At 43.0% G+C, this 27,802-nt stretch overlaps 1 long non-coding RNA gene across 2 annotated transcripts; it reads right to left on the minus strand.

Moving 5' to 3' along the window:
- Positions 1 to 635: 635 nt before the first annotated feature.
- Positions 636 to 7,492, minus strand: LOC119320170. Of its 2 annotated transcripts, XR_005154831.1 has the most exons (10): positions 7,414 to 7,492; positions 7,194 to 7,324; positions 7,001 to 7,107; positions 6,332 to 6,436; positions 4,953 to 5,047; positions 3,901 to 4,313; positions 2,940 to 3,034; positions 2,718 to 2,814; positions 1,653 to 1,818; positions 636 to 968 (listed from the first exon to the last, which is right to left on the minus strand). It is a non-coding gene; the product is annotated as an uncharacterized LOC119320170 (long non-coding RNA). The 2 variants fall into 2 exon arrangements; XR_005154832.1 differs by lacking the exon at positions 7,194 to 7,324 and having other exon boundaries at positions 7,414 to 7,458.
- Positions 7,493 to 27,802: the final 20,310 nt, after the last annotated feature.

Here is a 27,802-nt window from a genome sequence, read left to right on the forward strand (position 1 = left end):
ATGATCTCGCCATTATTTGAGAAATACAGTTTTTGCCTTAGTCAAAAGAAAAAGGACGAGCATGCATTTCACAGGCAAAATTTGCCTCTCTCTTTGATCAAAAAGAAAATTAGAGTTATTATTATTTTGTAATGCATACAATTTCAAAATTTAACCTACCAAGCCAATTTTGTTAATTTTTCATATTTCCTATAAAACAAAAGAAACTTGGAGATGCCCTAAGTTCACTTGTTTTTGCTGTACAGCATGTGTTTCTATTGTACTTTTCAATTCAATCCTTCGAGGCAAAAAAAAAGGATCGACGAGGAGTTTCATTGCATCAAAAAGTCCATGGTGGGGACAACTCATAAGTACGGAGCAATTGACATTGATTCCAATAGTAGCTCACGGGTTCAATACACCACTTGAGACGCACAAAAGATACGGCGGTCAGCTGGTCACCAACTCAAGCAAATCGACATCCATGCACTTCAAATCAAGGGGGGTGGATATTCAGAATTCATTCATTTATAATCACCAAACCAAGGATGATACTCCCTCCGTTCTGAATTACTTGTCTTGGATTTGTCTAGATACGGATGTATCTAGACTCATTTTAGTCCTAGATACTTCTGTATCTAGACAAATCCAAGACAAATAATTCAGAACGGAGGGAGTACATCACTACACTGGATGTCATCCTATCAAAGCATGATTACCAACTCATTTCGGTTCTTTGGGATTTATCCCCGAAAAAGGAGCCAACCAGATTACCACTTCAGAGACTGCCAGGTAACAAAACACAGAGATTTGAAGAACGTATACTCCTATGATCGGACATTTTACATAAAAAGTAACTATAATCCAAGGTGTCATTGGGCAAACCATCATATATTCTAAGCAATACAACTACTTAAAACTCAAAATGGTACTAGCAATTATGCTTCCGTTCTGCTCCCTTGAGTGACAAACTCTGCTCCTGACAGTGGCTGCGCTCCCGTTGTTGCAAATACACATCATGAGATTAGAAATATATAAAGTCGCAATGAATTGGGGATATGGAAGGAAGATGAAAGCTGGACATGGGAATATAATTCATGATAACATAGGTCAGTCGTGTGTGTGTGCTTCAAATGCCAAATACACAACATGGAGGTATGCCATCGAACCAAGCATCTATCCAGCCATAGAATGCTACTCCCTCTGATCCATAGTAACATTTTGTGCAAATGGAACGACTTATAGTTCAGCCCCTGATATAAACTGATACCCAAAAACTCCCTCCAGAAAACTAGCAATAGATGTTCTACACAAGAAAACAAACAAGGAATGTTCTCCTTAAGATTTACTTTGTGATCACAAACACTGATGAAGCTTTCTTATCATTCCCCACTTGTGGAACTTGATAAAAATACCACAAGCAGGATATCAAACACCACAACAGACCAAGAGCTAAGAGCTAGCGCAGCAAACCAAGAACGCATCAAGGTACTTACCGAAAATGATACACATATACAAAGAAATTCTACTATTATCAGTTTTACTTTTGCCCTACACATACACATGGTTGATAGCTAACACTGTTCAGATAGCACTACAGGGTTTATCCAAGATTGTACAAACCATACATAGGAACTGTACAAAATAGAAGGATGAGGAGGTGAAGAACTAACCATGGGTAGCCATCTATCTAGCCATGTCGAAGATGTCGCCACAGTCAACACCATCCATGCCAGGGAGACATCACCAAAGCGTACGTCTGTCACATAGTTTCAAGCAGAATATAATGCTCCCTCAAGTGAAAAATTTTGCTCCTTACAATGGTTGCACTCCCCGTTGCTGCAAATACACATCATGAGGTTAGCAACACATAATGTCACAGGGAATCAGAGATATGGAAGGAAAATGAAAGCTGGACATGGGAGGGGAGGTATAGAACTTAAAGCTAGAGGTGTCGTCTGAAGAAACAATTGAGTACACAGTTATAGTCACGTAAACAGGCCAAAGTATGTAAGATAGGCACGACTTGTAGCCTTCCAATAACATAGCTTCACATTTTAAATGCGATAATGATGGAAATAATCAACATCATTTAGGTGCAAATAGGTCAAAGAACATATGCTGTTAGATGTACTTTGATGCCAGCAGTAGATAAGCCATAAAGGATGTCAAAAGCCACTAGTCGTGCGGAAAGCAAGAACATTTGATCTCAAGTAGAACATGACTTGGTGATGCCATTGAACCAAGCATCTATCCAGCCATAGAATGCTAACATTTTCACAAAGTATGAAAATTCTCAGTTCTGCTAATAGACTGACTTATAGAGCTCTGCCCCTGATACAAAATGGTACAGAGAAAGTGCCTCCAGAAAACTAACAAGAAATGTACAACGCAAGGAAGAAATAAGGAATGTCCTCCTCGAGAAACCATAACTACAAGTTGAACTAAATCCACGGATGTGATCTCAAACTGATGAAGCTTTCTTATATTGTGAGGATAAACAAATAGTAGCATAACAGAGTGCTATCATGGATTCAATGACATCATACACTACGCATATCAGCAAGCAGACACTATCCATAGATAAATGTGAACATTGACATTGGTAAATTGCGAACATAGATGGGGAAACTATTGACTGCAGGTCATGATGCACATCCAGGATGCATACAAAAACCTTAGATCAGAGCTTGACCAAAGGCATACAATGTCAACCTCTAGGGCTTTAAAAGTATTACCTGGCCGGGAGAAGCACCAGAGATGGGGGCACTCTCGACAAAGGGGAAGCAGAGGAGGCAGGAAGCTAGGAGAAGCACCGACGACAATAAGACCAACCTGCTCATATGGATCAAGACAAGTTGCTGTCACAAAATTTATAACTATTTGGAACAAATTTAAAAGTAAGCATGTCAAACAGGAACAAAATGTCAACATCTAGGGTTAAGGGTTTTGAGTATTACCTGGCCCGGGAGAAGCACCAGAGATGGGGGCACCGCCGACTAAGGGGAAGCAGAGGCAGGAAGCTGGGAGAAGCACCGACGACACCAAGACCAACCTGCTCATAGATCAAGAGAAGAAATCGTCACAAAATTTACAAGTACTTGGAACAAATTAAAAAGTATACATGTTGGTTCAACATGATAACATGGACCAACAGAGCACTAAGCATGTCAAAAAGGAATCCCAGTGGCGCAAGATTAAGAACCACGCAGTGTAGTTTTACTTGTTTCTAGAAGCAACCCAAATAATAATTGCAAGTGGTTCAAACAAGTCAAGGAAAACACTACAGGAAACAACAGTGCTAGCTCTCTTTTATATGATTTGAGCAATATCTAGAAAGGGGAGTCTATGTAATAGTGGCACTCGTTATATATGAAATTGTGCAGACTGGCTTACAAAGAGCGCAGAAAGAAGGTACAAACAATATACATTTTCTTTGGATGACGATCTATACAAAGAGAGTTTCAATGGGAAATATAGATGCATCTGTCGAGACATTTTAGAACATTGAACACATTTATATTCATCAGTCCCAGTTTATGATCTATTAACAGCTAATATGTGTGGCATCACCTCAAATAGCATGATAAGATAGGGAACTAATAAATGGTACCACAAGGAACAGATCAAAAGCATAGAAGTCACCATACCACACCTCCCACACTATCGTGACTTACAGTTGGAGGTGGCAAGTTCATCACAGATTTAGGCTATGAAACTCAGAAAACAGAAGGCCTAGATATCGAACCACCTACTGTACCAGCACTAGCCTCACAAACAAAATCATAAACCAAGGCAGCAGGAAAAGATATTGTTAAAAGTTATATAATGAACAAGGACTAGAGCAGTCTACCCTGCTTGCATGGGTTTCGAGCACTCAATCATATTGATTATGCAGAAGAACATGTAAGGTCAAAATACCTTCGAGGGGAGGTCGACAGGCAAAGTGGGTGTTGCCACGCCAGGGAAGATCACGTCACAGCTCCTCCCTCTCCCAGCATACATCTCGCTCACTGGATGACTGGATTCTTTGGCACTTGGTCCATGAGCATAAGACTAGCTAGTGGGAGTAACTTCAATAGTAACATCGAGGAGAGAGGTAGTTTGAGTAACTTAGCTAGTTACTATAACATCACATGTCCCAATGCAATATGAGTCTATAACCTAATAAATGAAGCTTTGCATGATACCACACTTATGTTGCTACCCACTATGAAGGTAGTTATATAGTTCTAGGGATATGTGTATGTTACTAGTGTATGTTACTCTCCACTGTGGCTAGTCTAAGCTCAAAGGCTTTCTTCTGCTACTCTTCGAATAGACCCAATTAACGCCTGCATTAAAGAATAGCATGTAGAAGACCACAGTTCAAAGAGAGGTATCTAGATATGGAACAAACATAGAGCAAGAGATCAATTAAACATGAACCACACATAGTACAGCTTTTGAGGAAAAGAAAAAGCAATTCAAAACTCATAACTAGAAAGCTGCAACTGATAGAACTAGCACTAAGGGAACTTCAACTGATATCCATTTATGCTTTTTGAAAGCAATTAAAAACAGAGTAAAAAAGAAAAGACTTCCCAACCCATGCTTTCTTACATTGTGAGGATAAACAAATACTCCCTCCGTCCGGAAATACTTGTCGGACAAGTGGATGAATCTAGACATATTTTAGTTATAGATACACCTAATTGTAGCCATTTTTCCGACAAGTATTTCGGGACGGAGGGAGTAGTAGCATAAACAGAGAGCTATGATGGATTCAATGACATTATACAATACACAAATCAACAAGCTCGCACTATCCATAGATAAATGTGAGCATTTACGTTTGTAAATTGTGAACATATATGGGTAAACTATCAATTGCAGATCAAGATGCACACCCATCTCAAATGATTGCAGGATGCAAGCAAAAATCCTAGATCAGAGCTCAACCAAAGGAATACAACGACGAAGGGGAGTATTACCTGTCCGAGAGAAGTTCCAGAGATGGGGGCACCAACGAAAAAAGGGGAACAAGAGGCAGGAAGCTGGGAGAAGCACTGGTGACAACAAGACCAACCTGCTTATGGATCAAGAGAACTTCTCATTACAAAATTTATAACTACTTGGAACAAATTTAAAAGTACACATGTTGGTTCAACTGGATAACATGGACCTACAGAGCACTAAGCATGTCAAAAAGGGAATCCCAGTTGCGCAAGATTAACAACCACACAGTGTAGATTTACTTGTTTCCAGAGGCAATAATAATTGAATCAGGGGCTCAATGCAAGTGGTTCAAACAAGTCAAGGCAAACACTACAAGAAACAGCAGTGCTAGCGCACTCCTATACATGACTTGGGCAATATCTGGAAAGGAGATCCTATGAAATAGTGGCACTGCATTATATATGAAATTGTGCAGACTGGCTTACTCAGAGCACAGCAAGAAGCTACAAACAGCTAAACATTTTCTTTGGATGACCATTTATATAAAGTTTCAATGAGAAATATAGATGCATCTCTGGAAACATTTTAGACAACAATTGTACATTCAGCACATTTATATTCGGTGAAGCTATCTGGTGAACATTCGCTGGGGGTGAGGTCCCAGCGAACGCACCCAGAGCCACACTATCAAGATCCAGCAGATGGCAGTTTCAAACGAAAATTTTACTAAAAAGAAAGAAATGCCATGCATTTTTAAAAATGCCATCACTCTTATCACTATAAATGCCAGCCCAGGAGTTCGCAAATGCCACACTTGCTGGCGAACAATCGCCAGCTAATAGGATCCTTTATATTCATCAATCCCAGTCTATGATCTATTTATTAACAGCTAATATGTGTAGCCTCACCTCAAATAGCATGACAAGACATGTAATAATAAATCGTCTGAAACACAATGAACTGGTACCACAAGGAAAAAAAATCTAAAGCATAGAAGTCATTATAGCTCACCTCCCACACTACCATGGCTTAGGGTTGAGGTGGCGAGGTCATCACAGATTTAGGCTATGAAACTCAGAAAACAAAGGGCCTAAAATATCCTACTACCAACTGTACCAGCACTAGGAACACAAACTACATCATAAACCAAGCACTAGCCACACAAACTACAACACATAAACCTAGGCAACTGTACATCGATTATACAACAATATCAGTGAGATGCAAAACTGTTTATACAATTATGGTACATCGATTTCTAATATCCTCAACAAAATTAAATTCTGCCAGCCTGCGTTTTTATTCGCATAACTAAGCCAACAAATTGAAATACGAAACTCACAACCACAAACAAAAAGAAACAACAGACCTGCTCAGAACAAGATTAAAAAACAGGGAAACAGTTTGTAGAGACCTCTTTGTACTGAAGCTGCTCGTTGGAGCCGAAGATTTGGAGGTGCTGGTGCGCTTGGCCGTTGGTGAGGCCGTCACGGCTGCACCTTGGTTTGTCCAACATCACCTACAGCAGAGAGCAAGTAGCATCAACATCACGAAGTCACGGCCGCCTACCCTGGTTAGTTCTGATTAGAACAAACAGTTTGCAGTAGTAAAAGCTGAAACATATGTCTCCTAATGGGCTATGGTAAACACAATTTGGTTGCAAGGTCGACAAAACTAATCATTCCAAAGAACCGCTCGTAGTTTACATGGTTGACAAGATTAATTGATTCAAATAAGCCTACAACATAAGTCTCCTATGGCTTAATCTTGGTGTGGATCCATCTTGAAGAAGACACGCAACAGTAGAAATTCAGTTTAAAAAAAGATCAAGTCTGAACCTTTGGCATGCCATGTGATATATCTTCAGGGAAGGGGCAAATTTACTACACCAAACGCCATGAATCTCAACAACTTTTGTATTTTCTGTGTGTGCACATAGTTACTTTGCTCTGAATTTTAAGTAAGTTTGTACACACCAGTGAAAGCAACATACATCAGCAGAAATCGTGGCTCCTCATGTATACGCAGCAAACAAAACTGATTTTTCTGGTACGAACTTGAGCAGCGTGTGACAGTAGCTTACCCTTCAGCTGGGCGGGAGCGATGGCCATGATGGCGGCAGTCCCTGATGACCCATGTGGCCGGATCCCACATGAACCCCAAAGAACCTGCTCTGCTGCACACACCAAACTGAAAGAAAGAAGAAGAAAAAGATAATTTCAGTTAAGCATCCCATGGTCGCAGGAAGGGAGAGCGCGGATAAACATTGTAGAGACATTCTTCGCCTGAAGCTGCTTGTTGGGGCCAAAGATTTGGATGTGCTGCTGCGCCTGGCCGGTGGTGAGGCCGTCGCGGCTGCACCTCTGGTTCTCAAACACCTCCGACAAAAGAGAGGGAGCAGCATAAACTGCACAAGCAGAGCAACATGTGCGTGAGGAAACCCCGACTGCCAAATCGAGGGAGAGAGAGGTGCAGAGAGGAGAAGGGCGAGGCGACCTTAGACGAGATCCATGGTGTCGCCAGAGGGAAGGGAAGAGCAGCGTCCCTAGGGGTGGAAACGGATCGGATGCGGATCAGATAGTGCTCTTACCACTTCCATTTTCATATTTTCAAAATGGATACGAATCCGAATACGGATGTTATCGGATACGGATGCGGCTCGGATATTATTCGAATACGGATACATATCGGATATTTTCTTGATTCGGAACGGATACGAATAATATCAACATATTGCTTAAGTAAATTACTCGATTGCTATGCGACCTTAAGTAATCAACTTATAACATACAATAAGTCAATGATAAATAGGTTTATGAATAAATACTATTTTAATGCATAATAATTTATAAGTTTAATCATATATAGAGTAAAAGTTAACTACTTATTTGGCTTTTATGTTGGATAATTGGAATATTGGGTCTAGAATTTCAAAATTTACCTCCCATAATCTTATTCGGATACGGATATATCTACTTCCATATCCATATTTGTGTCAAAATATCCTACCATATTTTATTTTTTATTTGTTTAAAATATTCGGATACGGATAATTACCATTTCCATTTTGGTTCGGATGCGGATGTTTCGGATACGAATAGGCATTTTCTCGAATACGAATATCGGATATTTCGGATTATCCGCTGCCACTTTCCACCCCTAAGCGTCCCGAGTAGAAGCACACGGACAGAGATCCTTCGCTCCTCCTTTCCGACCGCCGCGGACCCTCGACGAGCTCCTCTTCCGGCGGCGCAGGGAGGGGGAGAGGGGACCAACACCACCTACGGAAGAGAGGGAGCAGCATCAACTTCACTAACGGCGGCGCAGGATTGTCGCTTGCGTGCGTGAGGAAACCACGAGTGCCAAATCGACAGAGAGAGAGAGAGAGAGAGAGAGAGAGAGAGAGAGGCGCAGGTAGGAGATGAGGGACGAGAGAGGGGGAGCGACCTTGACGAGATCCATGGTGTCGGCACCCGCGGAAGAGAAGCGTCCCCAGAAGAAGCGCACGGACATAGGAAGCAGCGTCCCTCCTCCTTTCCCCTCCGCCGGAGCCCTAGATTGGTTCTGCCTAGATTCCGCCTCGAGACGGAGGCGCTCCATCCCAAAAGCTTCTCTCTTATTTTTTTCAGGGCAAAAGACACCATATAGTAGAAGATGGGTGTCGGGGGCCTGCCGGGGGGCCACAAGGTAAGGGGTGCGCCTAGGGGGTAGGGCGCGCCCTCCACCCTTGTGGCTGGCTGGTGGCCCCCTCTGGTGCTTTCTTCTCCCAATTTTTTTAATTTATTTTAAAATTGATCTCCGTGAAGTTTCATGACTTTTGGAGTTGTGCAGAATAGGTGTCTAATATTTGCTCCTTTTTCCAGTCTAGAATTCCAACTGATGGCATTCTCCCTCTTCATGTAAACCTTATAAAATAAGAGAGAAAAGGCATAAGTATAGTGATATAACGTGTAATAACAGCCCCTAATGCAATCAATATTGATATAAAAGCATGCTGCAAAATGGATGTATTAACTCCCCCAAGCTTAGACATCGCTTGTCCTCAAGCGAAAGCCGATATCGAAAAATATGTCCACATATTTAGAGATAGAGGTGTCGATAAAATAAAATACGGACATGAGAGCATCATGATCATCTTTAGAACAACAACATATATTGTCATATGATTTCTTGTGCCAAAGTAACAATTCATTCACAAGGTAAAGTATGAATCAAAAACTTCATTGAAAACTAACAAATTATGATCTCAGTCATTGAAGCAATTGCAATTTATCATAACATCGGAAAGAGTCATTAAGAGAGCTTTTCAACAAGTCCACATACTCAACTATCATTTACTCTTCCACAATTTCTAACACTCACGTGATATTTATGGGTACAAAGTTCCAATCGGAGATAGAGAAAGATAGGGGCTTATAGTTTCGTCTCCCAACCTTTTAACTCAAGGATAATGTCAACAATAATATTTTATGAAAACCTACATCCGAGTGGATATATATATCCGGATCTCTCCAACACATAGTGTTTGCCAAAGGATAAAGTGTAAAAAGGAAAGGTGAAGATCACCATGACTTTTGGACGAGGGTAGAAGGTAAAAATAAAAGATAGGCCCTTTGCAGAGGGAAGCAGAGTTGTCATGCACTTTTATGGTTGGATGCACAAAATTTTAATGCAAAAGAACGTCACTTTATATTGCCGCTTGTAATAAGGACCTTTATTATGCAGTTCGTCGCTTTTATTTATTCCACATCACAAGTTCGTATAAAGATTATTTTCTTCATACTAATAGATCATACATATTTAAAGAGCAATTTTTATTGCTTGCACCTATGACAACTTACTTGAAGGATCTTACTCAATCCATAGGTAGGTATAGTGGACTCTCATGGCAAAACTGGGTTTAGGGATGTTTGGAAGCACAAGTAGTATCTCTACTTGGTGCAAAGAATTTGGCTAGCATGAGAGGGAAAGGCAAGCTCAACATGTTGGATGATACCTTACAATATAACTTCTATTCGGATATAGGAAAACATAACCCATTATGTTGTCTTCCTTGTCCAACATCAACTTTTTAGCATATTGTCGTGGAATAGTCACGACAGATATCCTAGTGTGAGGACTTAGTCGTGGAGCCATCGCAACTAGGTTAGCTTAAAGGGGTTGAACGAGACAAGGGACACAGAGAGTTTATACTGGTTCGGCCCCTTGCGGTGAAGGTAAAGGCCTAATTCAGTTTGAGGTGGTATTGCTTATGTCTCGATTACTAGGGAGCGAATACACTTGACCTAGCTTTTGATCTCTTGTTTCTTGCCCTGAACCACCGCCAGATCGTCCCTTTATATACACAGGTTGACGCCTAGTGGCTCACGGTGTCCCGGCCGGCTCATAGACAACGTGTCCGGCTCGGTGACTAAATATACTTGCCTTACAATATAAGTCATACACATATGGCGGTTTATCCCTATGGGCCTTAAGTCGCCCTTGGGCCTTGGGCCCTTGCCTATGAACCGTCATCTTCAGTATCCTCATGGGCTTCGTATTGATGAACCACCATAGGTATAACCCGGCCCCTCCTGGGCGGGTCATACCTAATAGTCATATCCCCAACATTAGGCCCCAGATTGATTTGAACTTGTTCATGTCAATCTTCAACACTTAGAAAAATCCTTCCTTCTTCATTTGTGCGAGACCTCATAACCCGCTATGACGTCATCTTCTGCGATTGTGGTAACCTCCATGATGTCATCTGCCATTAATTTTACACAATATCCAATATATCTTAACAGATCCTTATCTTTAATAACCATTCCGAAAATCGAGGCATCCAAACAGCTGGATAATCATTCTTTGGCCTCCTCATTTTTCGCGCCCACCTATTACCCTTCTCCTTATAAATAGGGTCAAATAGCCTCCACTCACTTTCCCCTCTTGCCTTCTCATCTTCTTCTTCCTCTCGCGACTCCTCTATCGCCTCGAGCTTCGCCGCCGCCATCCTTCGACCGCTGCATCAACCTGACTGATCCAGAAAACACTGGCGCTCTACCACAGTCCATCTGCATCTGTAAGTGTTCATCTCCCTATGTGTCAGATCTGCATTAGGGTTAGCCCTGTTCTTCGGTGTTCTTAGTTGTTCTTGGCTTTCTTCTTCAACCCCGGTAGCTTCTAATCTGAATATAGTATAGAACTCGTGCGGTAGCAGTTTTAGCCTTTGTTTTTAAATTCAGAATACTTTTTTCTTCATATAAGATCTCATCGGAGCACACGAACTCCTCTATGCTGCTTTAGGTTTAGAATTTACTGCATTTTCTGAACTGCCACCAATCCAAAATTATAGCTTCAGTCTGTGAAATCTGTTTGTCCATCACTTAAAAAAATTTCCTTCTTGATAGATCTTAACTATCAGTATTGTCATGGCGGCTTACATCACCAGTCATCCTTCTTGATAGATCTTAACTGTCAGTATTGTCATGGCGGCTTACATCACCAGTCTAAGCTAGTCATATGTCATTAGGCCCCCTTTAAGCCGCCATTCTGAATATGTACTGTAGGGTTTTACCTCCGGCTTAATGAATCAACTTAAACCGGCAAAAATGCTCTTTCTTTTAGGCTTCTGTCTTCACAATGCCGCCGAAGACAACCACTTCATGTAATTGGGTTCCCTCCATTGTCACTGAGGACACGCTCAAAGACTTTGTGAAAACCGGCTATTTACCAGAAAAAATGGTCATGCATTACCGCGCCCCCAATCTAGAAGAAGAAAGACCTCAGCCAAAGGATGACGAGGTCATTGTTTTTACTGACCACATGAATCGGGGCTTCTCACCGCCCGGTTCTAAATTTTTCCGAGATGTTCTGCACTTCTTTCAGCTTCATCCTCAAGACATCGTACTCAATTATGTGTCAAACATCTGCAACTTTCAAGTTTTCTGCGAAGTATACCTTCAAGAGGAGCCCAGTGTTGGACTGTTTAGGGAATATTTTTATTTGAACCGCCAAAATGAGTTTACGAATGGGCCCAGCTTGGAACTTGGCGGAATCTCAATTCAACGAAGAAGAGATGCTATCTTCCCCTATGCTCGCTTGCCGAGTCACCCCAAAGATTGGAACCAGACATGGTTTTATTGCAAAGATACCTCTCCGGCTGACGAGAACCCACTGCTTGGCTATCGTGCCCAGTGTCTTGACTCAAAACATCATCTTCCTGAGAAGCTTATGTTGGGGAACGTAGTAATTTCAAAAAAATTCCTACGCACACGCAAGATCATGGTGATGCATAGCAACGAGAGGGGAGAGTGTTGTCCACGTACCCTCGTAGACCGAAAGCGGAAGCGTTATGACAACGCGGTTGATGTAGTCGTACGTATTCACGATCCGACCGATCCAAGTACCGAACGTACGGCACCTCCGAGTTCAGCACATGTTCAGCTCGATGACGATCCCCGGACTCCGATCCAGCAGGGTGTCGAGGATGAGTTCCGTCAGCACGACGGCGTGGTGACAATGATGATGTTCTACCGACGCAGGGCTTCGCCTAAGCACCGCTACGATATGACCGAGGTGGAATATGGTGGAGGGGGCATCGCACACGGCTAAGGAACGATCACGAAGATCAACTTGTGTGTTATGGGGTGCCCCCTGTCCCTCTTGCCTTGGTGGAGAAGGAAAGGGGGGAGGGGAAAGAGGAAAGGGGGGCGCCCCCCCTCCTTGTCCTATTCGGACTAGGGGGGAGGGGGCGCGCGGCCTGCCCTGGCCGGCCCTCCTCTTCTCCCTCATGGCCCATGTAGGTCCATTAACCCCCCGGGGGGGGGGGGTTCGGTAACCCTCCGGTACTCCGGTAAAATCCCGATTTCACCCGGAACGTTTCCGATATCCAAATATAGGCTTCCAATATATCAATCCTTATGTCTCGACCATTTCGAGACTCCTCATCATGTCCGTGATCACATCCGGGACTCCGAACAACCTTCGGTACATCAAAACTTATAAACTCATAATAAAATTGTCATCGTAACGTTAAGCGTGCGGACCCTACGGGTTCGAGAACTATGTAGACATGACCTAGAACTATTTCCGGTCAATAACCAATAGCGGAACCTGGATGCTCATATTGGCTCCTACATATTCTACGAAGATCTTTATCGGTCAAACCGCATAACAACATACATTGTTCCCTTTGTCATCGGTATGTTACTTGCCTGAGATTCGATCGTCGGTATCCAATACCTAGTTCAATCTCGTTACCAGCAAGTCTCTTTACTCGTTACGTAATGCATCATTCCGTAACTAACTCATTAGCTACATTGCTTGCAAGGCTTATAGTGATGTGCATTACCGAGAGGGCCCAGAGATACCTCTCCGACAATCGGAGTGACAAATCCTAATCTCGAAATACGCCAACTCAACATGTACCTTCTAAGACACCTGTAGAGCTCCTTTATAATCACCCAGTTACGTTGTGACGTTTGATAGCACACAAAGTGTTCCTCCGGTAAATGGGAGTTGCATAATCTCATAGTTGTAGGAACTTTGTATAAGTCATGAAGAAAGCAATAGCAACATACTAAACGATCAAGTGCTAGGCTAACGGAATGGGTCAACTCAATCACATCATTCTCCTAATGATGTGATCCCGTTAATAAAATGACAACACATGTCTATGGTTAGGAAACATAACCATCTTTGATTAATGAGCTAGTCAAGTAGAGGCATACTAGTGACATTATGTTTGTCTATGTACTCACACATGTATTATGTTTCCGGTTAATACAATTCTAGCATGAATAATAAACATTTATCATGATATGAGAAAATAAATAATAACTTTATTATTGCCTCTAGGGCATATTTCCTTTAGTCTCCCACTTGCACTAGAGTCAACAATCTAGATTACACAGTAATGATTCTAACACCCATGGAGTCTTGTTGCTGATCATGTTTTGCTCGTGGAAGAGGCTTAGTCAACGGGTCTGCAACATTCAGATCCGTATGTATCTTGCAAATTTCTATGTCTCCCACCTGGACTTGATCCCAGATGGAATTGAAGCGTCTCTTGATGTGCTTGGTCCTCTTGTGAAATCTGGATTCCTTTGCCAAGGCAATTGCACCAGTATTGTCACAGAAGATCTTCATTGGTCCCAATGCACTAGGTATGACACCTAGATCGGAAATGAACTCCTTCATATAGACTCCTTCATTTGCTGCTTCCGAAGCAGCTATGTACTCCGCTTCGCATGTAGATCCCGCCACGACGCTTTATTTAGAACTGCACCAACTTACAGCTCCACCGTTCAATAAAAACACGTATCCGGTTTGCGATTTAGAATCGTCCGGATCAACGTCAAAGCTTGCATCGACGTAACCATTTACGACTAGCTCTTTGTCACCTCCATAAATGAGAAACATATCCTTAGTCCTTTTCAGGTATTTCAGGATGTTCTTGACCGCTGTCCAGTGATCCACTCCTGGATTACTTTGGTACCTCCCTGCTAAACTTATTGCTAAGCATACATCAGGTCTGGTACACAACATTGATAGAGCCTATGGCTGAAGCATAGGGAACATCTTTCATTTTCTCTCTATCTTCTGCCGTGGTTGGGCATTGAGTCTGACTCGACTTCACACCTTGCAATACAGGCAAAAACCCTTTCTTAGCCTGATCCATTTTGAACTTTTTCAAAACTTTATCAAGGTATGTGCTTTGTGAAAGTCCAATTAAGCGTCTTGATCTATCTCTATAGAACTTGATGCCTAATATGTAAGCAGCTTCACCGATGTCTTTCATTGAAAAACTTTTATTCAAGTATCCCTTTATGCTATCCAGAAATTCTATATCATTTCCAATTAAAAATATGTCATCTACATATAATATCAGAAATGCTACAGAGCTCACACTCACTTTCTTGTAAATACAGGCTTCTCCAAAAGTCTGTATAAAACCATATGCTTTGATCACACTATCAAAGCGTTTATTCCAACTCCGAGATGCTTGTACCAGTCCATAAATGGATCGCTGGAGCTTGCACACTTTGTTAGCACCTTTTGGATCGACAAAACCTTCTGGTTGCATCATATACAACTCTTCTTCCAGAAATCCATTCAGGAATGCAGTTTTTACATCCATTTGCCAAATTTCATAATCATAAAATGCGGCAATTGCTAACATGATTCGGACAGACTTAAGCATCGCTACGGGTGAGAAATTCTCATCGTAATCAACCCCTTGAACTTGTCGAAAACCTTTTGCAACAAGTCGAGCTTTGTAGACAGTTATATTACCATCAGCGTCAGTCTTCTTCTTAAATATCCATTTATTCTCAATGGCTTGCCGATCATCGGGCAAGTCAACCAAAGTCCATACTTTGTTCTCCTACATGGATCCTATCTCAGATTTCATGGCTTGAAGCCATTTTGCGGAATCTGGGCTCATCATCGCTTCCTCATAGTTCGTAGGTTCGCCATGGTCAAGTAACATGACTTTCAGAATAGGATTACCATACCACTCTGGTGCGGATCTTACTCTGGTAGACCTACGAGGTTTAGTTTGATCTGAAGTTTCATGATCAATATCATTAGCTTCCTCACTAATTGGTGTAGTTGTCACAGGAACCGGTTCTTGTGATGAACTACTTTCCAATAAGGGAGCAAGTATAGTTACCTCATCAAGTTCTACTTTCCTCCCACTCACTTCTTTCGAGAGAAACTCCTTCTCTAGAAAGGATCCAAATTTAGCAACGAAAATCTTGCCCTCAGATCTGTGATAGAAGGTGTACCCAATAGTCTCTTTTGGGTATCCTATGAAGGCACATTTCTCTGATTTGGGTTCGAGCTTATCTGGATGAAGTTTCTTCACATAAGCATCACAGCCCCAAACTTTAAGAAACGACAACTTTGGTTTCTTGCCAAACCACAGTTCATAAGGCGTCGTCTCAACGGATTTTGATGGTGCCCTATTTAACGTGAATGCGACCGTCTCTAAAGCATAACCCCAAAACGAAAGCGGTAAATCAGTAAGAGACATCATAGATCGCACCATATCCAGTAAAGTACGATTACGACGTTCGGACACACCATTTCGTTGTGGTGTTCCGGGTGGCGTGAGTTGCGAAACTATTCCGCATTGTTTCAAATGTAAACCAAACTCGTAACTCAAATATTCTCCTCCACGATCAGATCGTAGAAATTTTATTTTCTTGTTACGATGATTTTCCACTTCACTCTGAAATTCTTTGAACTTTTCAAATGTTTCAGACTTGTGTTTCATCAAGTAGATATACCCATATCTGCTCAAATCATCTGTGAAGGTGAGAAAATAACGATACCCACCGCGAGCCTCAATATTCATTGGACCACATACATCAGTATGTATGATTTCCAATAAATCAGTTGGTCGCTCCATAGTTCCGGAGAACGGCGTTTTAGTCATCTTTCCCATGAGGCACGGTTCGCAAGTACCAAGTGATTCATAATCAAGTGATTCCAAAATTCCAGCAGTATGGAGTTTCTTCATGCGCTTTATACCGATATGACCTAAACGGCAGTGCCATAAATAAGTTGCGCTATCATTATTAACTCTGCATCTTTTGGCTTCAACATTATGAATATGTGTATCACTACTATCGAGATTTAATAAAAATAGACCACTCTATAAGTGTGCATGACCATAAAAGATGTTACTCATATAAATAGAACAACCATTATTCTCTGATTTAAATGAATAATTGTCTCGCATCAAACAAGATCCAGATATAATGTTCATGCTCAACCCTGGCACAAAATAACAATTATTTAGGTCTAAAACTAATCACGATGGTAGATGTAGAGGTAGCATGCCGACCGCGATCACATCGACTTTGGAACCATTTCCCACGCGCATCGTCACCTCGTCCTTAGCCAAGCTTCGCCTATTCCGTAGTCCCTGTTTCGAGTTGCAAATATTAGCAACAGAACCAATATCAAATACCCAGGTACTACTGCGAGCATTAGTAAGGTACACATCAATAACATGTATATCACATATACCTTTGTTCACTTTGCCATCCTTCTTATCCGCCAAATACTTGGGGCAGTTCCGCTTCCAGTGTCCAGTCTGCTTGCAGTAGAAGCCCTTAGTCTCAGGCTTAGGTCCAGACTTGGGTTTCTTCTCTTGAGCAGCAACTTGTTTGCTGTTCTTCTTGAAGTTCCCCTTCTTCTTTCCTTTGCCCTTTTTCTTGAAACTGGTGGTCTTATTGACCATCAACACTTGATGCTCCTTCTTCATTTCTACCTCCGCAGCCTTTAGCATTGCAAAGAGCTAGGGTATAGTCTTGTCCACCCCTTGCATATTATAGTTCATCACGAAGCTCTTGTAGCTTGGTGGCAGTGATTGAAGAATTCTGTCAATGACACTATCATCAGGAAGATTAACTCCTAGTTGAATCAAGTGATTATTATACCCAGACATTTTGAGTATGTGTTCACTGACAGAACTATTCTCCTCCATCTTACAGCTATAGAACTTATTGGAGACTTCATATCTCTCAATCCGGGCATTTGCTTGAAATATGAACTTCAACTCCTGGAGCATCTCATATGCTCCATGACGTTCAAAACATCGTTGAAGACCCGGTTCCAAACCATAAAGCATGGCACACTGAACTATTGAGTAGTCATCAGCTTTGCTCTGCCAGACGTTCTTAACGTCGTCAGTTGCATCTGCAGCAGGCCTGGCACCCAGCGGTGCTTCCAGGACGTAATTCTTCTGTGCAGCAATGAGGATAATCCTCAAGTTACGGACCCAGTCCGTGTAATTGCTACCATCATCTTTCAACTTAGATTTCTCAAGGAACGCATTAAAATTCAATGGAACAACAACACGAGCCATCTATTTACATCAAACATAGACAAGCAAAATACTATCAGGTACTAATTTCATGATAAATTTAAGTTCAATTAATCATATTACTTAAGAACTCCCACTTAGACAGACATCTCTCTAGTCATCTAAGTGATCACGTGATCCAAATCAACTAAACCATGTCCGATCATCACGTGAGATGGAATAGTTTTCAATGGTGAACATCACTATATTGATCATATCTACTATATGATTCACGCTCGACCTTTCGGTCTCTGTGTTCCGAGGCCATATCTGTATATGCTAGGCTCGTCAAGTTTTAACCTGAGTATTTCGCGTGTGCAACTGTTTTGCACCCATTGTATTTGAACGTAGAGCCTATCACACCCGATCATCACGTGGTGTCTCAGCATGAAGAACTTTCACAACGGTGCATACTCAGGGAGAACACGTCTTGATAATTTAGTGAGAGATCATCTTAAAATGCTACCGTCAATCAAAGCAAGATAAGATGCATAAAGGATAAACATCACATGCAATCAATATAAGTGATATGATATGGCCATCATCATCTTGTGCTTGTGATCTCCATCTCCGAAGCATCGTCGTGATCACCATCGTCACCGGTGCGACACCTTGATCTCCATCGTAGCATCGTTGTCGTTACGCCATCTATTGCTTCTACGACTATTGCTACCGCTTATTGATAAAGTAAAGCAATTACAGGGCGTTTGCATTTCATACAATAAAGCGACAACCATATGGCTCCTGCCAGTTGCCGATAACTTCGGTTACAAAACATGATCATCTCATACAATAAAATATAGCATCACGTCTTGACCATATCACATCACAACATGCCCTGCAAAAACAAGTTAGACGTCCTCTACTTTGTTGTTTGCAAATTTTACGTGGCTGCTACGGGCTGAGCAAGAACCGTTCTTACCTATGCATCAAAACCACAACGATAGTTCGTCAAGTAGTGATGTTTTAACCTTCGCAAGGACCGGGCGTAGCCACACTCGGTTCAACTCAAGTTGGAGAAACAGACACCCGCTAGTCACCTGTGTGCGAAGCATGGCGGTAAAACCAGTCTCGCGTAAGCGTACGCGTAATGTCGGTCCAGGCCGCTTCATCCAACAATACCGCCGAACCAAAGTATGACATGCTGGTAAGCAGTATGACTTGTATCGCCCACAACTCACTTGTGTTCTACTCATGCATATAACATCAACGCATAAAACCTAGGCTCGGATGCCACTGTTGGGGAACGTAGTAATTTCAGAAATTTTCCTACGCACACACAAGATCATGGTGATGCATAGCAACGAGAGGGGAGAGTGTTGTCCACGTACCCTCGTAGACCGAAAGCGGAAGCATTATGACAACACGGTTGATGTAGTCGTATGTCTTCACGATCCGACAGATCCAAGTACCGAACGTACGGCACCTCCGAGTTCAACACACGTTCAACTCGATGACGATCCCCGGACTCCGATCCAGCAGGGTGTCGGGGATGAGTTCCGTCAGCACGACGGCGTGGTGACGATGATGATGTTCTACCGACGTAGGGCTTCGCCTAAGCACCGCTACGATATGACCGAGGTGGAATATGGTGGAGGGGGCACCGCACACGGCTAAGGAACGATCACGAAGATCAACTTGTGTGTTATGGGGTGCCCCCTGCCCCTCTTGCCTTGGTGGAGAAGGAAAGGGGGGAGGGGAAAGAGGAAAGGGGGGCGTCGCCCCCTTCTTCCTTGTCCTATTCGGACTAGGGGGGAGGGGGGGCAGCCTGCCCTGGCCGGCCCTCCTCTTCTCCCTCATGGCCCATGTAGGTCCATTAACCCCCGGGGGGGTTCCGGTAACCCCCCGGTACTCCGGTAAAATCCCGATTTCACCCGGAACGTTTCCGATATCCAAATATAGGCTTCCAATATATCAATCTTTATGTCTCGACCATTTCGGGACTCCTCGTCATGTCCGTGATCACATCCGGGACTCCGAACAACCTTCGGTACATCAAAACTTATAAACTCATAATAAAACTGTCATCGTAACGTTAAGCGTGCGGACCCTACGGGCTCGAGAACTATGTAGACATGACCTAGAACTGTTTCCGGTCAATAACCAATAGCGGAACCTGGATGCTCATATTGGCTCCTACATATTCTACGAAGATCTTTATCGGTCAAACCGCATAACAACATACGTTGTTCCCTTTGTCATCGGTATGTTACTTGCCCGAGATTCGATCGTCGGTATCCAATACCTAGTTCAATCTCGTTACTGGCAAGTCTCTTTACTCGTTACGTAATGCATCATTCCGTAACTAACTCATTAGCTACATTGCTTGCAAGGCTTATAGTGATGTGCATTACCGAGAGGGCCCAGAGATACCTCTCCGGCAATCGGAGTGACAAATCCTAATCTCGAAATACGCCAACTCAACATGTACCTTCGGAGACACCTGTAGAGCTCCTTTATAATCACCCAGTTACGTTGTGACGTTTGGTAGCACACAAAGTGTTCCTCCGATAAACGGGAGTTGCATAATCTCATAGTTGTAGGAACTTTGTATAAGTCATGAAGAAAGCAATAGCAACATACTAAACGATCAAGTGCTAGGCTAACGGAATGGGTCAACTCAATCACATCATTCTCCTAATGATGTGATCCCGTTAATCAAATGACAACACATGTCTATGGTTAGGAAACATAACCATCTTTGATTAATGAGCTAGTCAAGTAGAGGCATACTAGTGACATTATGTTTGTCTATGTACTCACACATGTATTATGTTTCCGGTTAATACAATTATAGCATGAATAATAAACATTTATCGTGATATGAGAAAATAAATAATAACTTTATTATTGCCTCTAGGGCATATTTCCTTCAGCTTACTGCTGCTAAATGTGCAAAGCTCGCCCCCACCATTGCAAAGGTCAAGGCTCTGCTGGGAAATGATTTAACCTGCATTGACTTGGTTCGATGTTGGGTTGCTTGGCGGATCATACACTTGAGCCACCGATCCGGCTTAATGTGTACTTACACGGGTGGTAAAAAGGATCCACTGCGCCACAGCTCCGTGTGTTTAACTGATGACGCCATCAATGAAATGACAAAGTCCCTTTTGAATGAAGATCCGGAAGACTGTAGCAAAGTGGGTCTAAACCCTTTCTGCAAACTTAACCCGCCACCAGATGTGAGTCTTTAAATTACTTACTTTTACCTTCATCATTCAAATATTCTATTAACTCAACTTTGATGACTTTCACAGGATGACTCTGATTTTGGAAAAATAAGTATAACCATGAAGTTGCCAAAAAGGCCAGGGCTGCCAAGAAAGCCGCCAAGAGGAATAAGAAGAAATCCAGTACTTCTGAGATGTTTGAACTGGATGACAGCTCTGAGTCGAAGGTAGCACTTGATTCTCTTGGCTCCTTTTTCAACTATTTTATTGACATTGATTATCATCAAGCTGACACAGGGGCCAGTCAAGCTGGCGAGGAAGAGGTAACTATCCTTTCCTTCGACTCCGAGCCTTTGCCAAGATAGAAAATTCGAAGAGTAACCCGGAAAGTAAGATTTTCACACCCCTTAGATCATCTGGATCCTCACTTTCTTTTGAAGAAACAGCAGCACGAGAGCCGTCGACAGACTCGGACCACCGGAGGTGAAGAATTATCTTCCGGCTTACCAAACACTCTAAGGAAACGTCGAAACGAGGTCATCCCCGATTTAAACTTTTTTTGTCCTCTGGCGGGTCTCATCTGCCGACCACTTAATTCTTCCGATTCAAATTATCAGGAGACTTCTCGCTCCTCTTCCGGTGATTCATCACAGTCCCAATTGTCGGCTTTCAAAACTGCTCCTGGGTAATAACAATTACTTATTATTTGCTTCCTCCTTAGGTTCTTTTCTTTGTACTGACTTCTCATAACTCATGAAGTGGAAAAGCAAAACCCAGCAAGAAGGCAAAGATGACTAAGCCGGCCGAAGACCCCAAAGCCCGTGAACTGGAGCAACAAATTCCTGTGTCTGACACCTCCGAACCACAACAAGAAGAACCTGTTCTTGACATTCCACCAGAAATTCCTGGCTCTTCCATTGACCAGACAAACAATCCTTTGAATACTGAATCCTCAAGCCCAATTAAACCGGCTGAAACTCATGCCGATGATGTGATGATTACTAGCACCGGCTTTAGAGAGCCGGGAAGACCTACTATCTTGGCCAAACATTCCGCCAAAGAAGAATATGTTGAGAAATGAAAAGTGAGATTTGACGTTGCCAACTACTCTCAACTGAGCATTGGTGAAGTATATTCTGGTTATCTCAATCAAGTGCACACCAGCCGCGATCTTTAAGTGGACATGGTGAAGCAGATGCATCAAAAATTTGAGGTATGAACTCCTTCTTTAATGAGTTATGCATATCCTATCAGCCCCCAAGTCTATTGTATATGATAGAATTGAATATGCTGTAGACTTGATAGAATCTTTCAAAATCCGGCTTACACCATCTGAGTTAAAGCAGATCTTTAATGATTAACACTGCATCCGTAGCCCCCAATGGCCGGTTTAATCAGCATGAATGAACTGGTCATGTTCATCGTTGTTTATGAATCAAAGCTTACTTGTGTAGCCCCCATGAGCCGGTTGTGTTTGTTCACAACACAACCAGGTTATCATAAGATAATAGTAAAATGTGAGCAATATGCATTAGCCCCCAAGTGCTAAGTACTCTTGCTTGCAAAGTGCTTGGGACTTCCTTTCTGTAACCCAAGTATAAACAAGATTTTTGAACCGGTGTATGTACAGGACACCACTGCTCAACTTCAATTGCAATTGACTGATGTGAAAGCCCGGCTGGAGCACCAAGAATCTGAGACCCGGAAGGCGGACTCAAAATTCCAGTTTAGCTTGGCTGAAACTGAAAAACTGAAGACCAATTTTGAGGCTGAAATAAATGCCTGGGCTAAAGAGAAAACTGCCTTGATACAGCGGGCTGAAAAAGTGGAGGCGACTCTTCAGGAGGTGACCACTGAGCTTACCGGCTTAAAACACCATGTAACCCAGATGGTTTCTGCTATCTTTGGTGAGTCTCCTTGCTAGTATCAAATTTGAATCTCTTCTTTGATGGTATAAACCACCTCTAACCCATCCATAATTATGATGCAGGTCCCAGGAGCAACAATCTGAGTCAAGAGATGCTTGTGAAGGTCAAGGCTGTTTATACACTTGTTGAACAGTTATATACTGGAACTCAGCATGCACTGGCCTTAATTTCTCCGACCAATCAAGCACATACTCTCTTGAGTGATGTCTTGAAAAAGCTTTATGTTCTTCCTGAGAGGATTAATGAGACGAAGCGATCATCTTCCAGAGCCGGTGCTGTGACAGCTTTAAGCCGGGCCAAGGCATGGCTACCAGAGCTAGACCCGGCCGATTTAGCTACTGGGCATCCAAGCTTAAAGGAAGATGGCACTCCCTTTGAGAAGAAAGACTTTGCTGCCTGCGTGAAGGAGATACGTCCCCTGGCCAGCCTGATTGCCAATGAAATGGATCTTTCAAGATATCAACCGGCTTATGACATGGAGAATCAGAAGATGCCCACGCCAGCTTATAAAGTGATGGATCTAATTCCCCCAACCCATAAGCACACTTTCGCTCCTGAAGTTGAACCGTCCAAGCTTATAGATGATGAAGCTGAATTCCAAGCCTTGTGTGGCATTGATTGGTCATCACCAAACTTCCAGGCAGCAGAGGAGGACGAAGAACCGGAGAAGGATGATCCAGAAGCTTCAAGCCGTCAGGGCCAAGAAGATTGATCCGCTGAGCAGTTCATATATTTGATCTTCTGAAAACACTTAATCATTTTGGCTCCTTGAGTCATGTAATAGGCTAGTAAAAACTTTGCTCCGTCGTGCCATGGTGCACGTTTGTGTTTTGCCCAACACTATTTGATCCGCCACTTGGAAACTATCATTATATCCTTATGATGACATTGATTTATGCAGATGAGATTTAGTCTTATCCTGCACACAAGTAGATCATAAGAGCCCTGGCGGTTTACCGCAGGGCGGGTCATAATACCCCATATAAAACCACTGGTGACTAAAATAGTTCATGACCAGGGCCGGTTTAAACATAATCATGTATAATTATAAAAAATATCATACCTATGATATCGAATCGTACTGCTAGCTTATGATACCAATGCAGTAAGGGTTACAACCCAAAGATTGAGAGCAGAACGCCCTGTTCAATTGATTTATACCGCAGGCTTATCACGCCATATGCAGCAAGGGATAATATACAAAAGCTTTAGAGCACAATGCTCTAAGCACATAAAATCATTATACACTGGCGACTTAACGTCCAAAGCTAGCTCACGAGGGTAGTAACTCTATGTTCTCTTTGGTGAATACACCTATGTTTGAACAGGAAGCCCCCATGTGCTTTGTAATCATGGCGTATGAGCCAGACCAAGAGGGTTATTTCACAGCTATGCTCAATGAGCAGGAAGCCCCCAAGTGGTTTGTGGCATTGAGCCGATCAAGAAGGATATTCACAGCTATGCTTTGAATATGAGCAGGAAGCCCCCAAGTGACCATAAGTTTTGGCATTGCACCGATCAAGAGGGATATTCACAGCTATGTTTCAAATATGAGCAGGAAGCCCCCAAGTGACCATAAGTTTTGGCATTGCACCGATCAAGAGGGATATTCACAACTATGCTTCAAATATGAGCAGGAAGCCCCCAAGTGACCATAAGTTTTGGCATTGGGCCGATCAAGAGGGATATTCACAACTATGCTTCAAATATGAGCAGGAAGACCCAAATGACCATTTTTGTGATGAAAAAGACTCATTATTCTTGGAAATGAAACAACAAAGGCCCTGCTTTATCAGGGATGTCAGCTTTATTATAAACATCATAGTATATACATTGTCAAAATATGTACATCATAAGAGCCGGTGGCTCAAGTGTAGTAAGGCCGAAGATGAGCAATATTCCATGGCCGGCGGGTCTCCTCCTCCGACTTACGTGAGTCCTTGTGGTCTCAAATATCGATGAGGTAGTATGACCCATTGTTCAAATTCTTGCTGACCACAAAGGATCCTTCCCAAGGTGGGGATAGCTTGTGCATATCAGTTTGATCCTGGATAAGCCGGAGCACCAAGTCACCTTCTTGAAAGGTTCTGGTCTTAACCCGGCGGCTGTGATAACGGCGTAGATCTTGTTGGTAAATCGCTGAGCAAGCCGCCGCAAGGTCACGCTCCTCATCTAACAGGTCAAGTGCATCCTTATATGCTTTTTCATTATCAACTGCAACATAAGCCGCTACACGGGGCGAGTCATGACGGATGTCACTAGGGAGAACCGTCTCTGCTCCGTAAACCATGAAGAAAGGCATGTAACCTGTAGATCTGTTGGGGACAGTATTGACACTCCATAACACTGAAGGTAACTCCTCCACCCAACAACCCGGCGTCCTCTGCAAAGGAACCATAAGTCGGGTCTTGATGCCTCTCAAAATTTCTTGATTGGCCCTTTCAACCTGACCATTAGATTGGGGTTGAGCTACTGACGACACATCAAGTTGAATATGCTCACGTTGACAAAAATCTTTCATAGCACCCTTGGACAGATTAGTGTCATTATCAGTTATAATGCTGTGGGGGAAAACCAAAGTGAGAAATCACCTTTTTGATGAGTTGAACCGCCGTTGCCGCGTCACACTTACTGACCGGCTCTGCTTTGACCCACTTTGTGAATTTGTCAATCGCCACCAAAAGGTGGGTCTTTTTTATCCTTCGACCTTTTAAAAGGCCCCACCATATCAAGCCCCCAAACTGTAGATGGTCAAGTAATTGGAATCATCTTTAATTCTTGAGCCGACACGTGAGCTCGCCATGAAAATTTCTGACAACCATCCTCTGCATCAGCATGAGCCGTCAGCCAATAAAATCCATGACGAAAAGCTTTAGCCACGAGAGATTTAGAGCCGGCATGATGACCATAATCTCCTTCATGAATCTCGCCAAGAATTTCACGACCCTTTCAGGAGAAACACAATGTTGAGACGCCCCAGTGACACTGCAATGGTGTAACTCTCCATTAACAATTATCATTGACTTAGACCGTCTGGTTATCTGTCTGGCCAAAGTTTCATCCTCAGGTAATTCGCCCCCGGTCATATAAGCCAAATATGGAACTGTCTAATCAGGAATAGCATGAAGAGCCGCCACCAATTGTGCTTCTGGGCCAGGAATAACCAGATCTTCCTTTGTAGGCACCTTGACAGAAGGGTAATGCAGAATATCCAAGAAAGTGTTAGGTGGCACCGGCTTAAGGCATCATCCGCCTCATTTTTCCTCCGATCGATGTGTTCCACGTGATAGCCCTTGAAGTGCCCAGCAATAGCGTCAACCTCGCGGCGATAAGCCGCCATGAGTGGATCCTTAGAATCCCATTTGCCTGAAACTTGATGAGACACCAAGTCTGAGTCGCCGAAACATCGTACCCGGCTTAAACTCATCTCCTTACCCATCAGAAGGCCATGGAGCAGGGCTTCATACTCAGTTGCATTGTTAGTACAGGGAAACATCATCCTTAAAACATAACAAAACTTATCACCTCGAGGGGAAGCTAAGACCACTCCGGCCCCCGAGACCTCCAATTGCCTGGACCCATCAAAGTGAATAGTCCAATATGTGTTATCTGGCTTTTCTTCAGGCATCTGCAGCTCTATCTAGTCATTGATGAAATCCACAAGTGCTTGAGACTTAATGGCCGTGCGAGGCATATACTTCAAACCATGAGGTCCAAGCTCAATGGCCCACTTGGCTACCTGACCTGTGGCTTCTTTGTTTTGAATAATATCCCCTAAAGGAGTAGAACTAACCATAGTGATGGGATGACCCAGAAAATATTGCTTATGCTTCTGACTGGCCGTGAACACACCATAAACGAGCTTCTGCCAGTGTGGATACCTCTGCTTGGACCCAATGAGTACTTCACTGATATAGTAAACCGGCCGTTGAACCGGATATTCCTTGCCTGATTCCTTCCGTTCCACCACCACAGCTACACTGACAGCCCGGGCGTTATCAGCCACATATAATAACAACGGCTCCTTATCAATAGGAGCAGCAAGGACTGGCGGCTCAGCTAGCTGTTTCTTCAAAGCTTCAAACGCATCATTAGAAGCATCACTCCAGACAAAGTGATCTGTTTTGTTCATCATCTGGTACAGTGGTATGGCCTTCTCACCCAACCGGCTTAAGGCAGCAATACAACCCGCCAGGCGTTGAACATCATTCATACACACCGGCTTTGCCAAGGAGGTAATGGCCTTGATCTTCTCTGGGTTGGCTTCAATGCCTCTGTTCGAAACCAGAAAACCCAAAAGCTTGCCTGCTGGCACACCAAAAACGCACTTGGATGGGTTAAGCATAATCTGCTAGACTCGGAGATTGTTGAAGGTCTCCTTCAAATCATCTATCAAATTCCCTTCTCTTTGTATTTCACCACAATATCATCCACATAAGCATGAACATTGCGCCCAATCTGACTATGAAAACAATTCTGCACACATCGCTGGTAAGTCGCCTTGGCACTTTTGAGCCCAAAAGGCATAGACACATAGCAGAAGGATCCAAAGGGAGTGATAAAAGCTGTCTTCTCCTGGTCTTTAACTGCCATCTTGATATGATGATAACCAGAATAAGCATCCAGAAAACTCAAACGCTCACAATCCGTCATAGCATCAATGATTTGATCAATACGAGAGAGAGCAAAAGGATTAGCCGGAAAGACCTTTTTTAAGTCTGTGTAGTCCACACACATACGCCAAGTGCCATTGTTCTTAAGCACCAGCACCGGATTAGCCAACCACTCAAGATGAAAGACTTCGGCAATGAACCCAGCCGCTAAGAGCCAGGCCACCTCTTCACCAATGGCCTTACGCCTCTCCTCATTGAAGCGGCGAAGGAATTGCTTGACCGGCTTATACTTCGGATCAATATTTAGAGTGTGCTCAG

The sequence above is a fragment of the Triticum dicoccoides genome, chromosome 6B, assembly GCF_002162155.2.
Source record: "Triticum dicoccoides isolate Atlit2015 ecotype Zavitan chromosome 6B, WEW_v2.0, whole genome shotgun sequence".
Taxonomy (NCBI): domain Eukaryota; kingdom Viridiplantae; phylum Streptophyta; class Magnoliopsida; order Poales; family Poaceae; genus Triticum; species Triticum dicoccoides.